At 44.4% G+C, this 23,792-nt stretch overlaps 1 protein-coding gene across 8 annotated transcripts in view; it reads left to right on the top strand.

The window, feature by feature from the left end:
• Positions 1-23,792, top strand: part of LOC128873842 (SH3 and multiple ankyrin repeat domains protein 2) — a 206,120-nt gene that overhangs the window by 53,069 nt on the left and 129,259 nt on the right. Inside the window, exon 2 of one of the 8 annotated variants that reach the window (XM_054117744.1) lies at positions 5,380-5,446. The exons of the other annotated variants lie outside the window; for them this stretch is intronic. The gene's annotated coding sequence lies outside the window, so the exon portion shown is untranslated. The remainder of the gene's footprint in view (positions 1-5,379; positions 5,447-23,792) is intronic. 8 annotated transcript variants of the gene reach the window in all.

The raw sequence follows: 23,792 nt of genomic DNA, 5'->3' as shown, positions 1-23,792 counted from the left end.
TCCTCCGTTGCACTCGTCTAGGTGATTCAGACCTTCCTCAGGTGTAATCTCTGTCACGCATGCACCCTTTACGAAAAGGTTTCTTTCATTTGATCGCTTTAGACATTCGATATCTCCATTAATTATTACTTTGTATTACGGCGTATTACAGTGTAGAACATAGAGAAACGGTGGTCCTGTTCAAGGAACTTTCCTCGACATATTTTCAATTCCAAATAATAGTATAGCCTAGTGCAAGCATTTCTTTGAGTCTCCACATTCACTTCGATAATCCCAGCGTTAATTCACAAAAATTAAGAAAGTATAAACATAGGACACTACCCCTGTATTAATACAGTAATTTGCAATCCTCTAGTTATTCCAATATACATTCCTTATTTGTAAAAATTTCGAAAAATTCTTGAAATGAATCTCAGAGACATTTAAATTCCACGTGGAAAAGTTACACAACAAACTCTTCTATCTTCCTTAACAAATCTTGCGAATCGTTGTAAAGTATAGCGAGAGTATTTATAGAACAGTATCGCGGAACCTCTTTGCATCTGTCGATAGAATTCCCAGTTGTAAGCAACCTTGCTCGTTGCCATAATTTCGACGGCGTAGTTTTTCGAATCGTACGCCACTGTACCCTCGCTTTTTCCGCGGCTGCACGCGTGTGCGCGCTGCGCACGAGTCGGGGGAGAAGAAACCCGCACGAATGTTTGCGCGCGGAGCGCACGCACGCACGCACGTACAGGGTGACTCGGTGATTTACGAGCGGCGATTTCTCGTGCTCGGGCCCTTCTCGATCCCCCTGTCGATCCCCGCGATAGATTCGACGATCGAGAAGGCGCGCACGCCGGATACGGACAGGATTAACGCGGTGCCAGTCAATTTTCGCGGCCGACAACTCCGCGTTGTCCATTTTTCCGTTACGAGAAATTAATAGCACCGTCGAATTCGACTCACTCGCCGTTATTAATAAGTTCCCCGTGAATAATAACCCGTGTTCACCCCGTCTACTCAGCCTGGTGGTCTCGCCGTAGGCTAACACTCGAAAGTACCACGAGTACCCTTAAGGCACCCACACACGATCAATGTTATTGCGTGTCGATCGCGGTAAAGTGATATCTCCGTCGAGGAGTGGGATTTTATTTAGACTTTTTATCTCGTCTTTAGCCTTGTATTTTTCGTGTCATTAGTTATGCTGAGTTCAACTTCACTAGTGGTTCCAGACAACACTATATCTGTGAAAATATTAATAGCGTCATTGCTATTCTATTTTTACGAAGAATATAAAGAATAAAAATGAAACATACGAAGAATACGAAGCTATTGTTCTTAGGCGTTGACGAGTCCCGAAACTCCAGTGGCCTTTGCATCCCCTCCAAGCTTATCATTACCTTCCTCTCTTGAAAGTCACCCAGAAGATAACCACGCGCCTCTTAGACAGGGAACTCTCGTACCAAAAATTCACTCCTTCACCCCCTTTTCTCAAAAATGTCCTCAAGCATACACCACGCTGTCTTTAATCTCCAAATCGACAATACACCGAATTAATTCTAAAAAATCTGAATTCTTCGGCCACTTGACCCACGGTTATTTCATTTTTTTTTTCGCGAGGAAAAAGATTGCGCGCCACTGGCTCGAATTGCACGGACTGACGCGAGCGATCCGTCAAGCTGAATCGAGCGTTCATCTCGGAGAGGCGAGCACCTCGGAGCGGATTTCTCTGTATTTCGAGACGCTGGAAGAAATTGCTCGTCCACGTAGGATCGACGAAATCGTTGGCGAAGCGAGCCCCAACGTCGACACGGTCCTCGGCTCGTAAAGCGGCTGGAACGATGGAGCGGACGCGACGCGCGCATCCTCCTCTCGACGAAAGCCACGATTTTATTCGTCGAGGAGAGCGCGATTTTTACGTCCTTGGATGCACGCTGAGAAAACGCTGCCCAGTTTTCTCGCGCCTTCCAGCTGGAATAGCCCGGCCATAATTGTATTATCTTCATTTATTATTATTTATTTTAAACGGGACGAGCCTCTTACGTTCAGCGGGATACGGGTACGGTACGTAGCAACAGGTAAAAAGAAATAATACGTTTTATTCTTGCTCTCAGGGTTGTGATGTGTTCCATTCAGTTTTTATTCCTCCTCTCAATTGTTCACCTTTTTCTCGTTCTCTTATTGGGCACTCGTACTTGAACGTGGCACCTGGTAATGTTTCGAATAAATATGAAATAGTAAACGCAAGGTTATATGTTTTTAATAACATCTTTTTTTATTTTTATCACGGGATGTACGGTTCTTATAAAATTGTTCGGAGTTTCGATAAAGAAGGACATTTCAACACCTTCGTTTTTAACGCATATATATTTAACCAGAAAAAAAACTTTCTCTTACTCGTTAAGACACATATAAATATTGCGCAAGAGGAATGATGCCTCGCGCTCGCATCCTCGGAATTAATTCCTAAAGAAGACTTTATTTCGGTGTAATTTGACTGTCTCGTCGTTCGGAGCCTCGCTTTGCGGAGGTGGAGAATCGCAACCGGTCGATCGACGGCTCGATACGGGACCGTTTTCGCGAAAGGAAAATCTCGACGAAATCGTAAAGAGGAGAAGATACGGCCTTGCATTCCTTGTACTTATCTGGTCGCGGAGCTCTTCGGTTCCCCTGCGCGTCTCTTCGTTCGTTCGCTCGTTTGAAAACGTACGCGTCGAGGTGGGTGAATTTTATTCCAAATAACGAACGAAGATATCGCGTCTACTCGCGCGAGCATAGTCGAAGTAATCCATCACCTGTTTACGACAGAACAAGCCACGGATATAACGACGATAAATCCTGATGATACGTTTGCAAATTATTGGGGATACAAGGATGTTTTCAAAACGACGTTCGCTCTGAATCGACGTGTTTCGGCATCGTTTCGAATTCGACGCCGTTCGAGGAAATCCGCTCGCACGCGTGGGTGTGTCGCGACGCGCTTTCTCGATACGCGAGCTACCACGACGACGGCTAGAAAGAAGCAAAACGAGGGGACAGGCAACGCTCGCGAACAATGCTCGATTTATTCGTCGGGGATCGGACCGAGGTAGAGCCGCTTTCTAGTCGCATGCTTTCGAGCGGCCATTAAATCCTTCTCGCCACTTCGGAGGCGAGCAGTCGGCCAAGCTCTTTGCTGCAACAGGGAACGACGATAACCCAGAAAGATACGTTAAAAGTCGCTTTTTATCGGCGGGGCTTCGTCAGCCAGCGCCGGATGCCTCGAATCCCTGGTAAATTCACTCGATTCGCACATCGCTGACTAATAGCGACTCGGCGTTGCAAATTATAGGTACACGGTTTGGTGGTACCTTGTACGTGAACAGAGAAATCGAACCTGGGGTATAAAATTTTTATAGGCATTTAAATTCTTCATTGTTTTTTTTATATAGAAACTAATAAAGTCCACGTTATGCAGCTAGGATTGACTGCCACCATCATTAATCAAAATATATTAAAGATGCTTGTACTTGCGTCTGAATTGTGAATTCAATACGAACAAGTTTCAGTACATCGTCTCTCCAAAAGCTCCGAATATATCACTAGTAAATGTGACTTTTTTCTGACATTATTCCCTACCAAAAAAATAAACAAAATCTTGCAATCCTTTTTGGAAAACCATGTAGTTTCATCAAGATTCCAAGGGGACGTCTCCCTCGCCACCGCCAGCTTTTCATCTGGAACGAAACTGCCTGCAATGTTTCTTACGTCATCGACCGCGAATGAATGAACGAAGAAGGCCAGGCGGCCGCCAATGAATGACGCTGTTAATCGCGAATCTGGAGTGCGTACTACGCGTCCGCGTGATTTAAAAGGCCGACCAACGAGGACGAGCCACCGGAGGGGCGAGGGGGGCGGTCTACGTACGATAAATCGCAGCCAAAAATCTCGTTCCGTTATTGGCCGACCACCTACGGGGAGACCTGAGCAAAATTGCGCCATTAATTCTTTCCTCGAGCTCGTCGAACCCATTTGGACCCGTTGTCCTCTCTGGCACTCGCATACAATCAGCTTTGTGAAATTTATTCTGTGTTACATGCGTTATCGAAACTGTCGCGTTGATTGTTAGTCGGTGATAATCGTTGGTCGATGCGTAAACGATGGAGGGAATGTAATCGTGGTCTTTGGAGCAACAGAAACTTGACGAGAAAAGAAGTTTAAATACTAGTGGGTTTAACCCTTTGCACTCGAGGCCTTTTTTCTGGTATCTATCAGCAATTCGAGATGCTTTCTTAGTATTCTATTGTCACGAATGGTAAGCTTAGATTAACTTCGAAAATGAGATCCTTAATTTGGGATTTTATTGACACTTCGAGTTCCAAAGAAATTAATCCTAAAGAAAACCTAGTGGTGACTGAGAGTCATCTCTCGAGTGCATAGGGTTAAAATTTTAAAGAATTTTCGGCATAAGTTTGTCTTGTGTTGGTTAGCGAATTTCAGTAGAATCGAGTAGCGTTTTAAAAATGATCGTGTTTACCTTACGATTCTTAGAATTTTTAGTGATAGAGAGATTGCAATTCAACGCAAGACAGAAATATGTAACATGCGTATTCATAATTGTTCGATGCGCGTTGATGCACTGTGGATGGTATACAGGCTCCATTTTGCCCAGCATCGTTGGTTTCGTCGGATTTCTTTTTTTTCGCGTCATATCAACGCCGGTGTCGGTTTACCCGGTGAATTTGTCGAGGTCGATGGTTCGTTTCCGGAGGCGCACGTCCGCGCAAACGAAAATAATAGAATTTTCTGAAACAAACGTTCGGAAGTTACACGGTTGCAAAAAATACGGAGGTAACGGTGGCAGGGGAGCATCTGGCTCCACGAAACAGAGATCGAAACCTTGACATACGCCATTTTATACAATTTGGAGTACATATTGATAAATTGTTTCAAAAAAGAAGTCCGATTAACGAAGGATTAAATTTCATTAGTTTTATATATATCCCGCGCATCTAAACGAAAGATGCGTTTCCATGGCGCGAAATGCACTCGTCCAATTATGCGAGGGAGTTCCGAGGGATCTCCAATCGGAACAAGTGTATCGTGGAAACGCGAGTTCGGCCTCAGATGGTTGCTTAATTGCCGCGTTTAAATCTCCCGCTCGCTTTATCGGCTGTATCCTTGGCCAGCGTTCTTTATCGAGCTGCGCCATTACTCTGGTTAGTTGATAGAGCGGATGAAACGGATGGATACATTTAGCATGGTATACAAATGACCATATCGCATACGGCTAACCGTCTTCTGCCTGGTCGTGTCCGATTCAAAACCGATTTTCTAAAAAACAAGACCGTGTAACACAAAATACCCAAAGCTAAAATCACTCTTTATCACTAACTCGATTTTTCCTTTTTGTTTCAGGTAAGTCTCCAAAACCTAACGCATAGACGAATCCACGGTTAATTCTGAAAGAAGTTTCTCGTCGCAGGTATTTATCACACTTAGGTACTCGTAATCGCAACGAAGTAGATAATTTCTCTGAAAATAGTCAGAGTCCATAACTTGATGTAAATCATTCCCGACAACGTAGCTAAGAATTTTAATATTTTTCAAAATCCGGATTCGGTTCTTCTGGTTGATATCAATTGGCGAAAAACGGAGTGACTAATAGTCGACGTAATTGCGACGATCCGCGGCGGGAATCGCGCGACGATGATCCATGCGACGTCTCCCCGCGAGGGTAGCGAACGTAGATCATCGGATCACCCGCACTCGCGGTCATTAGGCTAATGCAGAGCTCGCTTATTTCCATGCAATCGATCCTCGTTGATTGCGTTGGCGTTCTATCCCTCTCTGCGTGCTCGCGTTGCACCCCCTGTCCGTAAATATCGCGGTTAAAGCTGCCGTCGGGGATTGACAGTGGAGAAACGATCCCACAGCGTAGGCTGAAAGGGATTCCGGTAGCCGAAAGGATCGTTTCTTGCTATAAGCGTCTGATACTAGGTATTCGCCTTGGTAACTCAACGAAATATATAGACAGGGGAGGACGAATCAAGTTTCTTCAAGTAATTGTTATAAAAAGGGGTATAAATATCATATTTATGCAGGGCGGCCCGTAACTGGTGGTACAAGCGAATAGAGGTCTATTTACACATTTCAGTAACGTGCCAGTTCCGTAATGTTCCATCAGTGTCAGTGATTTTAAATATTCTTCTGTTGTTTTTGAATGGGCATGTTCACATGCGTCTGACACCGCTCCGTGACGTTACGGATATGTGTAAATGGACCTTAGGGGGTGATTCTGCGTAAAAAATTCAATCGAAAATATACTGTTGCGTGGCAACAATGTTTGGCAACAATGTTAGATTGTTTTCGAGTATGGCGACATATTGTGTTTAGTAAAGGATTGGGTATAATTTTTACAAAGGATATTTTCACTTATCTTCCCTGTTCCGGATCCGTCCGCCCCATGAACATACACAACATGTTGAACAAAATTTGTCATATGACGCTTTATTTTCGGAAAGTATAAGTTTGAAAATTCGTCGAGTACGCGTGCACTTTGGACCAGCTTCGCTCGACGAATTTCATTGTTGATCATACGCACAAGAAGAAAGTAAAGTCCGTGGAACTGAAGCTACATCAAGTACACGCGTACTCGATCAATTTTCAAACTCAATTTTTTTCGAAAATAAAGCGTCGTGACAAAATTTTATTCTACATTTTACACTATACACCAGCTACGAGACATTCTGTATAAAAAAAAAACCAATGCGGGCTCCAATTGGTCACTTACTCCTATTGATAATAGAAACGGAGAATCTAAAACTTTCTCGGCTCTTAATAAATTCATTTTTCCACTAAAAATTAAAAGACTGCGTACTTACGAGCTCGCTCGTTCTTCCAGGTTCGAGTATTCCAATATCTAAATACCCGTTCGTGCGCGATAAGGCTCCGAACGAGGCTCTAAATTCTAACCCCCGTTGGAAATAAACAAACCATGTCCAACCTTGGTCGTAGAAACCTTGGAGCTTATAAACCACCGTATCCTACCAACGTCAGATAAGAGCTGCTTGAAAGTTTCAACGCTGAGTTAGTGCTGCCCGTAAATGTCACTGGGTAGTCAGAATGCATGCATCACATCAGTCCGCGGGCGCGTAGAGCTGGCGAGCCAAAGGGTTAATTGCACCACAACGCGATTAATTAATATATTCGAATATTTCCTGTTTCCTGTTTCTGAATCAAGTGGCAGTTCCGTAAGAGGAAACTGGTCTCGAGGTAGAAGATACCTTGTTAAGGTATAAATATATAATTTTGAATGACAGCATGCACTGTCGACGCTTCTCGACGAATTCAAATGATCTACGAAGACGCAATTGCGAAATTGTGATTCCTTTCGACGCGTTACTTAATTTATTGAGAAACGCTTAGAAAGTACTGTGTCCGAATTAAAAAGTCTTAGAGGTTCGAGGACTCCAAGTGCAAGGAATGCAATCGCAACGTGTACTTGGAGTTATTACGTAAACAAACCCTAGCTCGCACAATTCAACTCTTCTCGCCGTGGAACCTACACAAATTGTTGGATTCCGAGCCAGGGAAAATGTTCAACACAGTAAAAAGATACTTTTGAAGAATTTATATTTTGTACAGTAACGATTCGCACTGTTTCAGTGAAAACTGAATTCTGATTTGCTGAGGTTTTTGCGAGCCTTTATAATCTATCTATTTCTAAAGGGTAAGTAATGGGTAGGGACTACGACGCGTCACGACGATCAAGGAATGGTCATGAGTCAGGAAGGATACGAAGTACAACAGGATATAGAAATTTGGAGCTGAGATTAGGGTGTTTGGCTATGGAGAAATCTATGCTAACAGTTACGTTGTGTCTAAGCGTGTTGGTCATCCAAGAAAATATTCAAAAAATAGAGAGTGCACTAGAGAGTGGGTGCTGGGTATGACTGAAAGCATCGATAGGGAGCCGCGAATCCTAATCGTGTATACTCAAGACGGTTCTTAAGAGTCGCGTAGAGCCGACGTTGGATGAAAACCGCGAGTATGCACCGAATGGGAGAATCCTGCGGTCGTTAGTAGCCCGCGACGAGGACTCTACCATAACCCGTTTCCTCGTCGAGTACCCATGGCGAAAGAATGCCAATGCATCCTAATGAATGTCGATTCGTCGTCGAGATATTAAAGATATGTGTACGCACGGGCGCGTGCATGCCCGCTGGGATGGTGCGTGGCTGCGGCCGCCATCGAGTGCCTACCTAAATTCACCAGCGTAGACAAGCCAAGTCGAGAACCACGGAAGAAAAAAGAAATACCCGTCGATGCAATCTGCTTAATGAATATTTTATGGAAAAGATTTTTCACCGACTCGAGTCGCCGGCGTAAATATTTATACGGGGGTAGGAGCTAGCCAACGACGAATTACGGGATGCACGCCGTATTCCGCGCGCACCTTCGATCCTCGATCCTTCATCTAGACGTACCTCGACATCCATTATCGACCGTCGAAGAGGACCCTGGAAGACGAAGTTAGAATTGGTGGAGACTTAGAGAGGTTTCAACGGAGGCACGTGTTGGTCTGCCTTCAGGGTTGTACACAGATGAATGGTAATGGAGATAGGTACATTAACCTTTAGAAGCACGATTTTTAAAATTAAGTTTAACCCTTTATTTATTGAATTTCTCAAAAGTTTTTAAAATCTAGGCGGCCATCTTGGTCTTATATCATCTTATACAGTTATCTCTAACAAGCTTGCAAAAGAAAAAAATTTGTGCTGCGCCATCCAATAATTAAGAACGAACTTCATAAAAGTGGAGTTGAAAGTCACAATATTTATTATTTGAAGAATTTTGACAGTCGACCTTTATTTTGTTCACAAGGACATTATGCAATGGTAACGTACATACAGGCAAATATTAAAAACAAACCAATTGCAAGTGTACAATTCGATTTAAAAGTCTGGTATCGAATTTGAAACTTAGGGCATTTAAGGGTTAATAGGAGTACAAAGTTAACCCTTTGCACTCGAGGCATTTTTTCTAGTAAGCTTAGATTGACTTCAAAGATGAGATCTCTAATTTGAGACTTGAGAGTTCCAAAGAAATTAAACCTAAATAAACATTATTGCTGGTTTGCTGCGTCAAATCTAGTCGTGACCGAGGGAGTCACCTCTCGAGTGGAAAGGATTAAAATTAGCGGGGTAGTAAGCTAAATAAAATGGTGGTAATTTGGTGGCGTGATGTTTATGATATCGAACAGTGTCCATTTGGAACAATAGGGCGTCTGATTGGCAGTGAAGAAAATTGAGAGTGAAAAAAAGGAACGATACTACCCTTGTTTACGTAGGAAATTACTTCACAGCCTATGGCATAAGATATGTAATGGAAAAAAAATGAAAAGATAGTAAGGAAAAAAGATCTGGGTAAAGTAAGTACCAGAAAAGTGCAAAAACAAATAAACAAACAAATTACTTCACGCACGGATTGAAAATGAAACGTTAATGAAAAGAACCGAGAGTCCACCTTCAATGAAACGAATAGAAAGTGGAATGACGAAATAAATGCAAACTGGATATCAACGAAGTAAATTGAAAGAGGAAAATGAATGAAATAAATAGAAACTGATATATTCTGATAGAAATACTCATAGCATTTATAGAGACCACAGCATTTTACCTCGTCCACCGTACCTCGATCAAACCTTAACGGACGGAAAGTCGATAGTCTGACCCCTTCCCAGTCGCAAGAGACGATCTTCCCACCGGGAAGACTCTCCATCGCAGTGGTTCTCTGCGAATATCAATTCTGGCCAGGCTAGGAAGAAGAGGACTCTACGCCACTGATCTCGAGAGTCCTGCACAGTGTCGAATGAAGCTCCCGCGTACGCGCGGTGTTGCGCCGAACGGTACCGCGGGAATTCACGGAATTCCAAGGTTCCGCACACAGGATCCGGCGTCGATGCCGTGGTATCGATCGATCGATACTCCCGGGAACTTCCCAATTACGCAGCGAGGGGGACGCCTCGTGGAAGGAAAGGGAAAACGCGCGAGGATCGGAGGACGCCTAGCGCGCGCCAAGACATTCCTCCGCGTTGAATCGCCTTTCGGGGTTCGCGATCGGCGCTACTGTTTCGCGATTAAAATTGCCGAACTCTTTTTGGAACGTTTCTGTTATTGAATCCATTTTTTTTTTGTACTTTTATTTTCGTAGGATTTCATTACCACATCTCGTACACCTTCGTTTCTGTAGGCGCCTCGCGTGACTCTGATGAGAACTCCAGAAGAGGTGTACAGGTTCAGTGAATCCAGTTACACACAAAAGTATCGAGAATTAGTATCCATCGATTACATAACTATTACATACTAGAAATATTTAATCAGCTATAGAGCTTCAACTACATAACATTTCTATACACTAATTCGCTCCAATTCAAACCTTCGAACAACGAAGCATCCGTGTCTTCTATATTTTTCCTCTGAAATTTGTAATTCCTCCGTAATTAAATTATGTTATCATCATTTTAATTAACTCGTCAGCTCGCATCTCCAATTAGAAAACTTCTTGTTTTTGACGTATAGCTTGGCCACGATTAAGAAATCTCTGGTTCTCGGCGTATCCGCGTGGTATCTATCAACGATATTAATAACGCTAGGATTTGCGAGCATTAATGCGCATAACTCGTTTGAAGGTTGTTTTATTGTCGGCGACAGCACGGTCGGCTACGCAGAATCGAGAGGGAACGCAAGGGAGATGTACCTCCCGGCGAAATTTCACCTTACGCAATTAACCTGGCGTACACTCGCGGCCTCTTACATCAACGGTCTTACGCGTTGATCTTGCCCGCACCTGATCTTGTCCACTACCCATAAGGCGACAATTCGTACTTGAAACGCGTGCTACGGTGCTCGGGTTCGCGAAAGGAACGAATCGACATACAAGATAATTAGCTCCTCGATCGTCGATTTGCATTTAGAGATAGACAGAATTCTTTTTCGAACTAACAAATGTCTGGAACTGAAGTATGCAGGATATCCACGTGGAAAAAATAACTAGTATTAGGTTCGTATTAGGTTAATTCCTAAGAATATTAGCACCGGTGGTTCGTTAGATAACGGCAGATAGAAAATTCCTTTGCCAATTTTATTATCCAAGCAGTTGAAGTTACGTACAAAGTTATTATTCCTCTATCGTCGGAATAGAATTCTGCTGAAAAGTTCAAAGGCGATACATACAGGGTGTGTCCAGTATTCTAGACGCGAGTTCGCTCAAAACGTTTCGAGAATGGTGCTGGCCACCTCGATAAACGCGAAAGATTTCGCCGCAAAGCCGGATCTACGTGTAGGATCTACGAAGCCAGATCAGGATCGAATCCTCGTGGCGATCGCGAGAACGCCTGCTCGATGAGGCAGCGGCGAAGAATAGAAATCGACTATTCCAGATCTCGCGCACCTACCTGGTCACCCACTCACCCACCTACCGTACCCGCCAGCCTATTCACCTCTTCTCGCTCCAACGAAGGCTAAACTCGCCTGTTGCGACCAGCTTGCCGTATTATGTAAAAGTTCCGCTCGCGTGTACCAGCCCCGCCGCAATAATAGCGAACATAACCGACTTTGCAATGCTTGTCCACGCCGTTCCTTTTTTTCCCCCCTTGGTCTGACGGGCGGCGTTTTCCTCGTTCTCATTCGCGATCGGTCTGCATGGCTGGCTGGCTTCGACGATCTTGCTATTCCCGCAGTGGGTCAGCCGAAGGATAGGGGAGATCGAGGACGGTTTGGATAGTTTTTAATTCGGAAGTTATGGAGCTGAAGAGTCTAGAGATCTCGAAGCTTGGAGATTTCAGAGCCTGGGGAGCTCAAAGCCCAAAGAATTCAAAGCGCAGAGGTTTTGAAGCGTAGAGATCTCAAAGGCTAGAGAATTCAAAGCCTAGAAATTTCGAAGCTTAGAGATTTCAAAGCCTACAGATCTCAGAGCTTAGAAATTTCGAAGCTTAGAGATTTCAAAGCCTAGAGAGCTCAAAGCGCAGAGATTTTAAAGCATAGAGAGCTCAGAGCCTAGAGTACTCAAAGCTTAGAGAATTCAAAGCCTAGAAATTTCGAAGCCTAAAGATTTCGAAACCTAGAGATCTCAGAGCCTAGAGAGCCGAAAGCGCAGAGATTTTACAGCCTAGAGAGCTCAGAGCCTAGAGTTCTCAAAGCCTAGAGAATTCAAAGCCTAGAAATTTCGAAGCTTACAAATTTCAAAGCCTAGAGATCTCACAGCCTAGAATCCATATCCATATCTTACCATATCCAATCACAAACACTTTGCCAATGATGCAGTGTCTGCACTGCAGATGTATCGGGGTGGCGCGAGATTTGTAATTCGAAATTTAGGAAATATTTGAACGACGGGATCGGTTCGGTTTGCTCGTGTCCCGCGTCCCGATCAACGATTCAACTTGATCGACAATGAACCAGGTAAATTCAACGGGGATGGCACTTTGTACATCAGATCGATGGTTTGATTCAATTCGCCGCCTCGTGGGAGCTCGCAAAGGAGGGAGGATCCATTTTGTAATTGAAAGACCGCGGAAACGCGATTTGTCGAGGGAACAACGACCAAGAGAGAGATTTCTATGGACTCCAGGGGCGGTGAATGGGGCGTACAAGTAATTCGTGATCGTTCTATTCCGCCCGAGGCCGATCCTCTATAATTACGCGACATTTTATTATCTCCCAGCAGAGGTATTTCTGATGGCCAGGACTGAGGTATTTTAACGCCCGTAATTTGATAGAAATGGTTATACCGTTCTCAATTTTATCGATTTTTCAATGAAACTCGCGTAATTGGTAGATGAAAATATAAAATTTAGGGCATATATAATAATTTTTCAATAGACACACAATTTCCATCTACAAAAATGGCCAGACTGTAATCGAAGTAAGTCTGCGCTCTCTAGCTTCGGAGCTGGAAGGATATCGAGAAACTCAAGAGCACTGTGTAGCAATTTACTGTTGGGGAATGTGTAAATATTGCGCCTCAGGTGTTCGCATAGTCGTTCAGGACATCCTACAAGAGCCACGGGAAACTAAGGCAGGATGTTCGTCCGCGACAGGGATCGGAGTATCGCGTGCGACTCCGCGCGTTGCGATTCTCAGAATGGGGAAAAAATAGGAAGAACATTTCCTCGTTGCGATCCTCTCCTTACGCAACGCTCGTGCTGCTCTCCGCCTCTTTCTCCATCATTGTTTCGGTCGGGAAATTGGGGAACCGTGTTCCCATCGTCGCTTCCAGCGAGACGCTACTTTCCTTGGCGATTCAAACTCTCCTGTGCCTCGAATTCATTTTTAGGAGTCTAGTAATAAAACTGTGGTTCGTTTCAATCCTTTGCAGGCTATAGAATACTTTGACTTTTGAATGAGAATATCCATTTTATTATTTGATTACTCTGCAGCCAAATTACTTTCTCGGGAGAACACTATCTTTTTTTTCAATTAAAGATTGATTACTTGATCGATATATACAAAATATCTTTTACATCACAAAGGCATGCAAAACAAGCAGTAAAAATCTGGACCGCGTTGGTTGCACCCTTTACGTGGAATAAATTCCCCCAAAAACGCTTCCCTTTCAGCCTCATGATTACTCCCTACAGAGAGCCCCTTTTCAATTAACAATTATTTATTTTGTCGATGCGAAAAAAATATTGTTCGTACCCTGAATGCACGCAAAACGAACGGTAAAAATCTGGAACGCGTTGGATGCACCCTTCGCTTGGTGTAAATTCGCCCAAAAAAAGTGCTGCCCTTTCAGCTGGAACGATTACTTATTTAATGGGCGCAGCGCGTCGTTTCGCGAAATTACGAGATTCCCCTGCGATTATATACTCTCTGGAAAGAATTTCGGGGTCGTCAGACCGCCCAGCTGTTCGAGGAGCGTCGAGTGTGCCAGTAATTACGGCAATGATGCGTCCAGCCGTCGTTGATTCCACCTTTGATGTCCGCAACATGAAATTTCCGTCGTCCCCGGTTGCTGGTATTAATTAAAATTACTAGGAGCAATTAGCGACCGTTACCACGCGGGCGTTATTCGGTGAAAGTGTTGAGAACCTCGACCAATCTCTCTTCTCTCTGCTCGCGTCTTTCCTCGTGCTTCGTGCTCGAGTCGATTAATCTACCAGCTTATTTTACTTACCTCCTGGAGGCTTATCTAGCGGGAATCTGTCTTCCGATACGTCTTATAAACGCAGCGCCGCTACGAAACCATCGCCGGATATTTTAATCGGGTTCCTTTCTGACGTAGATTGTCTCGTCCCGTTGACGCAATTTTCGTCGGATCGGTTTCACGGCGATCCTCCGTTGCACAACCAGGAAGTCGACGTTCACGGGCAGACCTGCAAGTGTCCACGACCGGTACGCGTATATTTAGCCTTGGGTTATCCAGTCGCACTCGCAAAAACGCGACAAATCGATTAAGTAAGACGTGATCTGCCTACGTACGCCATGGCAGCAATTACTGCAACGATCACTTGCGTGTGTTGACATGTTTCAGACTAGAAATTCGTAATGGAGAGAGGATGCGAACAGTATTTATTATTTCAAACAATACGTATGAATCAGACATCAGCAGTCATCGTTGATATTCGTCGATATCCATGAATATTTACGGATATCCACAAATAGACATAAATAGTCATGGATAGAAGCTTAGAGATTTCAAACCCTAGAAATCTCAGAGCCTAGATATCTGGGGAGTCGAAGGCCTGGAGATCTCATGATCTATAGAACTGAAGGCCTAGAGAGCTCAAAGCTTAGAGATCTGAAGAGCCTAGGGAGTCGAAAGCCTGGAGATTTCAGGATCTATAAAGTTGAAAGCCTAGAGACCTCAAAGTTACATGTAGTCATCCGTAATTACGAATACTTGATTGTCCGGTATAGTCACATACATTTATATAACATTCATTGATAATCGAGTGTAGTCACGTATAGTCATCGATAATCACGACCAGCCGTTGACAGTCGTCAATAGTCGCAAATAGTCGCGACTGGTCAGACATGGTTCCAACGAAGCGGAAGGAACGCGGACGTTCGCCAGGCGGATTCCATGCGTGCGCTCGGGGTCTCTAACGATATTTTAATCAAGTTCCTCTCGCTCGGCTGCGACAAATTATCTCGGCCATAAATTACGCCGCGCAAACGGTTTATACGGGGCCCGTGGTCGCGTGATTTATATTCGCAAATTACACGAATAAACACCGCCGATACGGGTCCCGCGGGAAATAGTCAGCAGGCGCGTGTAAAACGTGCCGGAGGATGCGCGTAACGGAAGAGGAAGAGAATGCGCGCGTGCTCGAACCCTGCCGTGGAAATTTGTAGTCGTCGAACGACTGGAATTCGCGAATCGCTGTAATTCGTTTTGTATGCAATCGGCGTTTCGTGGTTGGATTTCAGTAAGGGTTAAGGGCCTCTGTGTCTTTCGACAGTTTTTATTCAAGACTTGTAGAGCTGAAGGCCTAGAGATTTCGAAGTTTAAAGATTTCAAGGTCTAGGGATCTTAGGATCTATAGAGCCGAAGGCCTAAAGAGCTCAAAGCTTAGAAATCTGAAAGCCTAGGGAGTCGAAAGCCTGGAGATTTCAGGATCTATAGAGGTGAAGGCCTACAGATCTCAAAGCCTAGAGGTCTCAAAATCCTAGAGATTTCGAAGCTTAGAGATTTCAAAGTCTAGAGAGCTTAGAGCCTAGAGAGCTCAGAGCCTACAGTTCTCAAAGCTTAGAGAATTCAAAGCCTAGAAATTTCGAAGCTTAAAAATTTCAAAGCCTAGAGATCTCAAAATCCTAGAGATTTCGAAGCTTAGAGATTTTAAACCCTAGACATCTCAGAGCCTAGATATCTCAAAGCCTAGAGATCTCAGATCCTAGAAATACGCTTCGATGCGGGATTGGTCGTGTAGATATAGCGATTGACTGTAAATCTGAGGATTTCCTCCTCTGTGGGCTCGAATTCTCCGTACCTTTTTCGTTCGGCCTCCTACAATTGGTTCCGGTATTTAACGGCGCGCGTCGCAGTAATTTCAAGGTAATTAGGATATTCGTGGGAACCTCTTCATTAAAGGGGCATTAAAGATGTGACGGGCGGCGGGGCTCCGACGAACGCGTCGGCAGAGAACCGGTCCCGAACCGGTCCCGAACCGGGCGACGAGATATCTCGCTATTTCTCCGGATTAAAGAGAAATAACAACGTGCGTGCGTTTCTATTTATAGCCAGCTGAGCACGCGTGAATGTGGCTTTAGCGGTGACTCGCTCGTTGCCCGCGCTCGAACGAGATCGACTCGAAAAAGGGTCGATTGGGTTAGGTCAGTTTCCAAGCTTTGTTCCTCCCAACTCAATTTATTTCAAAGGCGCGAGAAAAATGCTGATACGGGTCTCCCAACAACATGGAGATAATTGGACAAAGGAGCCTTGCTCGTGTGGAGGTAAACGAAGACCGATGCTGTCTTTGTTACAGGAGGATTAATTAATGATGCGTTGACTCGCGTTCGGACGTCTTTGGAGTCTGGCCAGGTAGAAAGAAAAAAGTAATATTAACCAAGCGGGTTGATTTATGTATGTCGAAGTTCTTTTTAAACTTGATGGATTATTAACTCTGCGTAACATTTTTTATTAGTAGGGTATCGATTAGAACTGTAGAATTTGTTTTGTTTCGTTTTCGGGACGGCGGTATCGTTGTTTGGATTTATCGAGGATCGGAACGAGCGCAAATTTGTCTCGCGATCGTGTCGAATCAATCGGTTCGATGGTATGTCTTATATCTTCGATCTGAGCGCACTCGGTTGCAAGCGAGGCGAGGCACGAATAGCAGTGACGACAGGTATTTTGCATCTCGTAACAGTCCCCAATGGTATAATGAGTTCCAGACACAGGTATCTTTGTTCTTCTCGAAGAGGCAACTATGCATAAATCGGATAATCGATCACACAGCAAAGCACATGAAAATTGAATATAATTTGTAAAGACCATGCGTGATTCGAACGTTTTATCACCTATCACGACTCGGTCAAATTGTGAGGGAATTCCGAAATTCGACTGGTCAACGAAATCAAGAGCATTCCAAGCTACACGCCACGTGCTCGTTGCGTAAGCGATCGTGGCATAATATCCCGTCGCGGAGGATCGAGGTCGATATTGATGCGCTGCGAGCGCAGAAACGACGAATTTCCCTTTCGCGCGCGGAACTGTGTCATCGTTGAACCGAATACGGGTTAGGTTCGTGCCTGCACCCGCGGTGAAAGCAATCGAGGGTCAAGTGGTAATCAATTTCGTCTCGAATTCGGAGCACCTGTTCCCCCCGACCCACCTGGGAAGACATATGTCTGTATCGAAATAAAAATGCTCGAGCAGTTATCACTTTAACGCTCTGAATCGTCTCTCGAGCGTGCAATCAATTAAGTATTGAAAAATATTCCCTATTCCTTTGAAATTACAAAATATTCCGACTGGAAATAGAAAGTCTATCTATTCAGTGCCTGTATTTCTTTAAAAAATGTTCGTTTTACTAGCTAGAATGGTCGAACTCCTTTCCAGATTTGATAAAGCCGAGGAAGAAATTATCTTTGATAATTTCCTCTCTCCGTTGAATCGAGCTGAAGAAACCCCGGCGCAAGGGTTAATTAAGAGACGTTTCGAACGGGGACGTTCAGGTGAACGTGACTGCGGCTCGAACAAGCGGGATTGACGCGTGCCGCTGACACCGACAGTGGCGTAGCTTGCAAAATGCCAAGTGCACGCGCAAGCCGACGTTTGTCTTCCTCTGGCATCGATTCGCCCTGCTTTCTCGAGGCCCTCCGAAAGGGGGATAGCTCGTTCCTTAGACAATAGGAACCGGGGACGTCGTAGTTCCTTCATCCGAAGGTGGCCACAGCCTCTTGGGCGAAATGGTCCAAGGCCTGGACGCCACTCGATGGGCGATAGAATTCAATGCCGCCGTTATTCCGTCGGGTACGAGGATACGTCTTCTTCTCGCGGCTCGAGCCGCGCTTGAATAGCATTTGTCGCTGGACATTTCGCGACGTAGCTTGCCACATTATGCGTGCATTCTCGGTCAGGCCAACAAAGCTCTCCGGTGTCGTCTGTCGAGCTGACTTTGCATGCATCGCGTGATATTGGGTCATTAGGAAGAATTAGCTTCCAAATACAGACGATGCACGATGTGTGTGTTGTTTTTTTTTCAACACGTTGGCTGCCAAGCTAAAACTCGTGAAAATTTTTACAAAGTTAAAATTTTGTCTTAAGACTATTGAATTTATCAAATAATTTAACGTTTTTCATTATTGTCTCACCTTTGAAATTAATTTCTTTTTTGTTCCACAATGAAAAGTTCTGTCACCCGTACATGGGTCTGGATAGGATTCGTGAATTTTGATCGGGCTGTAAAACTAAATACTAACTCAAATGTTACATCGACCCACAGGACACCTAGTTATCCTGCTTCTCCGTAATTGCATTCTGACCTGGCAAGAAGAGTTCATCGAAGACTCGTATTCATCTTTGGGAGTTACATTATACAGTTTTCAATTGTATAAGAATATAAGTTTAGTTGTATAAGTATTTTCACAAGTATGCCCGACACTGAAAGTGTTAATTCAATTAATTGAGAAGCTTTTGATACTTTCAAAACTTTCGTACACTGTTTTGCAGCGTGTACATAAACATGAAAGGTCCTCGACAAGCGTGTAATTCGATTGAAAATTTCAAAATATCGATAATTAAGGGTATCCCCCAAACAGAATTTCGATAGCGACATCGTTAACGAGATGATAGGGTGATTAACCCCGTCTCTCCCTTTCGCCTGTATCATAATGCTCCCGACGCTCGTACGCTAATTTACAATTAAAGTTAGTGCGCAGGATCGGCAATTACGCGTCCGTTGGCCGCGAAGGACCATTGTTGTTCGACCGCAGCTTTATCGCGAACCGCAATAATAACAACAGCGATAATAACAATTTGTGCGCGCGTCGAAGTAACGGGTATCGTGTTTTGCGTGCCACACGGACGCTGGTAACGCGCGTGCTTTACCAGCCTCTTGGCAGATCTTCCGTTAAGAAGATGCATATTAAACTCGACGAGCGAGCCGACGAGTGAAGCCGAAGTTTTGCAATGGAGATTAACCTGCCGCGCGGAGGATCGTTCTCGGTGGGTTTTAGACCCTTCATTTACCTTTGCCACGACAGGACGGCGGCTGGACGCGGTGGAAAGCAACAGATTTCGCGCCTTCGAACAGTGATAAATGAAGTTTCAACTACAAGCAAATTTTCAGCGTGTAACTGTTCATTCTTGACGATAGAAATCGGAGCAGGTTTCTCGAAACGCAGCAGAAAAGGAAAGAAAGCACACTTAGTTAATAATAAATTCGTTTAAGAAAATGGTGGATCGAGGAGCAAAGAATATAGGAGCATTCGTGAGAGATCTTTCGAAGTGAGCACTAAGCTAACCCCACATCAAATTTAAATGTTTCTTAAGAGAAACATGCTTTTGTATCGGTTGATTTTCAGTAAGCTGGAACGTTTGCTTGAATTCTTAAGTAAAAGTTCTTCTAAACCGTGAGCTGAAATGATGCTTAAAAAGCTTGCCACCTTCAGGATCTAGGACCATAATGAATCTTCACTAGAGCCACCAGCAAAGAGGCGATTCGTTAGAGAAGCGCGCGATCGTTTTGTTCTCACGGACATTCCTCCGTTTGTAATCCAATCCAATTTGGCGGCAACGTGATATGAAAACTCGACGCCCTCGGTATTCGCGCGCTATAGTGTCCTTATCGTCTTATCGGCCGACAGTGCGACGTGTGCAGTCCTACGTTTCTGCATCTTTATCTTTTTTCGGCCTTATGACACGTTGCACGCTCCGTAACGCTCGCTGTTCCGATAACCAAGCCACCCTTTTGGCGGCGTGTCGCTTGTAAGTTACGAAACCATTCTCTTCGACCCACAGGACACCTAGTTATCTTGCTTCTCCGTAATTGCATTCTGCGCTGGCAAGAAGAGTTCTTCGAAGACTCGTATTCATCTTTGGGAAGATGAAGTTTCTGAGAAAATGAGGTTTCCGAGGACATCGAAATTTAGAAGCTACTCGAGACTCGAGAAAGACAGGGGAAGTGAAAATTATTCGAGTTGAGATCCTTAGGGGCTGTAGTTACGTTTGATCGTAGCTACAGTACGGGTTTGGCAATCCCGAGGTACCCGAGCTACAGGGGGCCAGTGAGCCCCAGACTACTGGCATTCCTAATTGGAGTACCAGAGAATGACGAAGAGAAGCATATCAGTAAATGCAAATCCAAAACAATGGCGAGTAGAAATTAAATTAATGTAAAGACTAAATAATTGTAAGACCAGGACATGAGATGTTACAGTCAAGATATATGGCTTCGTACTCTTAGAAATAAAATTCTCTCGTTCAAGTGGAGACTAATCCATCAGGAAATTTGGCCATAGCAAGAAACAATACAAGAAACCATTCTCAAAGGAACGAATAGTTTAGATCTCGATTCGAGTGACCTCCACTTTTCTTTCTTCCAAGACCGGTACACAAAGTATATTACAATCAAGTTACATGACTTCTCGTATCCTTAGAAATAAAACTCTCTCATTCAAGTAGAGCCTAATCTGTAAGCAAATTTGGCCAAAGCAAGAAACAACACAAGGAACCATTCTCAAAGGAACGAAAAGTTTAGATATCGATTCGAGTGACCTCCACTTTTCTTCCTTGGCCTCCAAAGCCCAAAATATTTATCCCCAGACTCTTCCCTAATTTTCGCCTGCTCCAAAAGTTTCTCCAAGCTCAGTTAACCACGAAAACGACGGCTCGTTCCCTGAGGAACGACACTCGGAAGCGGCTTCGACTTTGCGCTTGTATTAAATTCGACACCGGATGCTTCGCAGCCCGAACCTCATCCTGTTTCTCGGACAAAGGACTACCGTTTCCAGGAAGGCGCTCGAAGCAGTCCGCCGGTATTCCAGGAGGAATCGAAACTATTCGCGAGACTAACATTTTTCAGGGGCATTCGAGGAACAGGAGGAGGGCGAGAGACGGTTTTGCATGGCTGGCGGGAATCCACTCGTTTCCTGACGTCTCTCTAATGAACGTCCGGGAGACGTTGCGCAAACGAACATCCTTGAGGATTACTCGGAGTTTTACGTCGGAGTGACACTTTGAATAATAGGTTGGAATGACGGGCAGGAAACCTCGAGTTTGTTACTGGTCTGTACACGCAATTAATCGGAATCGTTTTCGACCCCTGGGTTGAGGCTCTCTCCTTTGTACACGAAGATTATGCAGAATGATACTCGATGGAGAAGTGGTCCGGTGCGACTTTGGCAAAACTACAGAAAAGGAAAATGGAAAATGGGCAGGCGAGAGGAGGAGGGATGGTTGGTTGGTTCTAGAGAAGACAAAATACAAACTTGTCGTCCCTTGACGAAGGTGCATATCTACTCGACGTAACAGTGGCGATAAATATCTGTCTTTGTTATTGGGAAAGCAAGCATAATTTATTAAACGCGCGTACGTGTCGATTAATTAGTTCATCGATCGAAAAATTTATCCAAATGCGAGTGCTTCGTCTTTCACGAGAAATACCAACGTCGTTCACACTATCCAGTTATCAAAACAAATTTTTATTGGCATACATTCTTATTGAAATGTATCTCTTCCCTTATTCTTGAATGACATCCAGCTCACGTTTCATCATCCGAGAACGATATCCAGTCACCTAATCGGCATCCATGCTCTTCACAGTGCCGTTTAAATTCGCCAGAGTAGCTTCTGCTGTTTTCGGCGTTCCTCTGTTCGTTTTGGGGCCCGTTCGAACCACTTTGCCGACTGTGTCAGTTCCAGAGGCCCGAATCAGACGGGCCAGACGTGGCTAGGGGGGGGGGGGGGGCCCACGCTTTCGAAAACGCGATTTCCTGCACGATCCACGGCTCATTCCTGGAAAAAGTCCGTCGGGGTGGTCCAGGCTCGTCACGCCACGATTGAAAGCGAACGCGCGCCGCAATTGTAGGATCCTTTCTCGATTTCCAGCTGATAATTAATAGTCGCAGTGAATCGGTAGCATGATCGGTCATTTTTTGTCGTCGTATCTTCCATTTCATCTCGAAACTACCTCTTATTTCTCTCAGGAGATAATTTGGGAGATGTCTCTGCTCGTGACTATCTTCTACGCGGTGCTCGGCTCGCGATATTAATATTTAAACGGGATGTGAAATGAAAAATGTTGTTACACCGAGAATAAACGACCGTTCACTATCCTAGCAATTATCACCGCTAGGGAGACTCCAACTCAACCAGTATTCTCTCACATCGAGGCGGAGTTGCACAACTGAAAACTTTATTAGCGCCGATAAGGACCTGAGAGCTTCCACGTCCGCGAGATTCCCTCGCATCCTGAATGCCAAGGGACTCGCAAAAGTCTCGTTTTCCCGTGAGTTAATGAAAGCTGAGCCTGCTGGGTGTCTGGAATTCCAGCACCGGAGACGTACCGCGTCGCAATCGTTCCCTGCTCGTGGTGTCCTCGATAACACCAAGGGAGAGATAACCCATTCGATAGATCCCCGCCTCGACGACCAGGGGACCGTTCCCCTAGCGAAAATGTCCCCATGGTAACGCAAGGGCTTGTGGAAAATCTGTGGGGGGCGAGGGGGGCGAGTGTTCTTAACGAGCCCGTCAAGACAGTCGTTTCCTCGAGTTTATGGTCGGGACAGGACTGGATCTTTGTTCTACGCGTTGAAACTATCACGCAGAGATAGAAGACGCGAAATAGGAACGTGACTATTTTCATCTAGATAGTTTCGTTTCAATTTAAAGAAAATACGAGCAGAACATTTCTATGTTCGATAGCAGTCGTGAAAATACAGTGCCGAACACGGAAGGGGATGGAGATAGGGTAGAACGCCCTAAGGAGGGGTCGTCGCGTGGCGAGGGTGAAGAATTATTATGGGTGACTTTGGCCTTTTAACTCTTAAGCCAGGAGGTTTGCTGGGGCGAGAGTACGTCATTCCCAGGAACGTGTATTTTGGACAACTAATTGTCACGACATATTTTAATTAGTTGGTTAGTTAATTCATGCTCTACGAATGCGATAAAAATTGTTGAGGGGCTCTAGGTTTAAGAGCTTCCCTTTATGATTTTTTTTCTCTGGCACTAGTGACGATAGCTTCCTCAAATCGTACGCACATTCTTTTATGGAAATCCTTCTAGAAGACCTGTATAAATTTTCAGAGCTCCTAAATCAGGCTACAGTGACATCCTAATTTAGAAGCCAACTGCTTCTCTTCGCGAATTTGTTTCCAGACACTCCTGAGAATAGCTTCTTCAAACTTTGCCCATTCATTTACAAATACTCGAAAGAACAAACTAATGCTTTCCTCCCCGAAGTTCTGAACCACCACTCTTAACCCTTCGCACTCGAGACCTTTTTTTCTAGTATCAATAACCCGAGATGCTTTCTTAGCATTCTATTGCCACGAATGCTAAGCTTAGATTGACTTCGAAGATGTAGGTCGATTGTCGTTTTATCGACACTTGGAATTGCAAAGAAATTAATCTTTTGCACTCGAGAGGTGAGTCTCAGTCACCACTAGATTTCACGTAGCAAATCTACCAGCAATAATGTTTCTTTAGGTTTAATTTCTTTGGAACTAGAAGTGTCAATAAAATGACATCTTTGAAGTCAATCGAAGCTTAGCATTCGTGGCAATACAGAATGTAGAATGCCAAGAAAACATCTCGAGTTGCTGGTAGATACCAAAAAAAAAGGTCTCGAGTGCAAAGGATTAAACCTAAAGAAGCATTAT

The sequence above is a fragment of the Hylaeus volcanicus genome, chromosome 3 (genome assembly GCF_026283585.1).
Source record: "Hylaeus volcanicus isolate JK05 chromosome 3, UHH_iyHylVolc1.0_haploid, whole genome shotgun sequence".
In the NCBI taxonomy this organism is placed as follows: Eukaryota; Metazoa; Arthropoda; class Insecta; order Hymenoptera; family Colletidae; genus Hylaeus; species Hylaeus volcanicus.
This window is presented reverse-complemented; position numbering and strand designations above follow the sequence as displayed.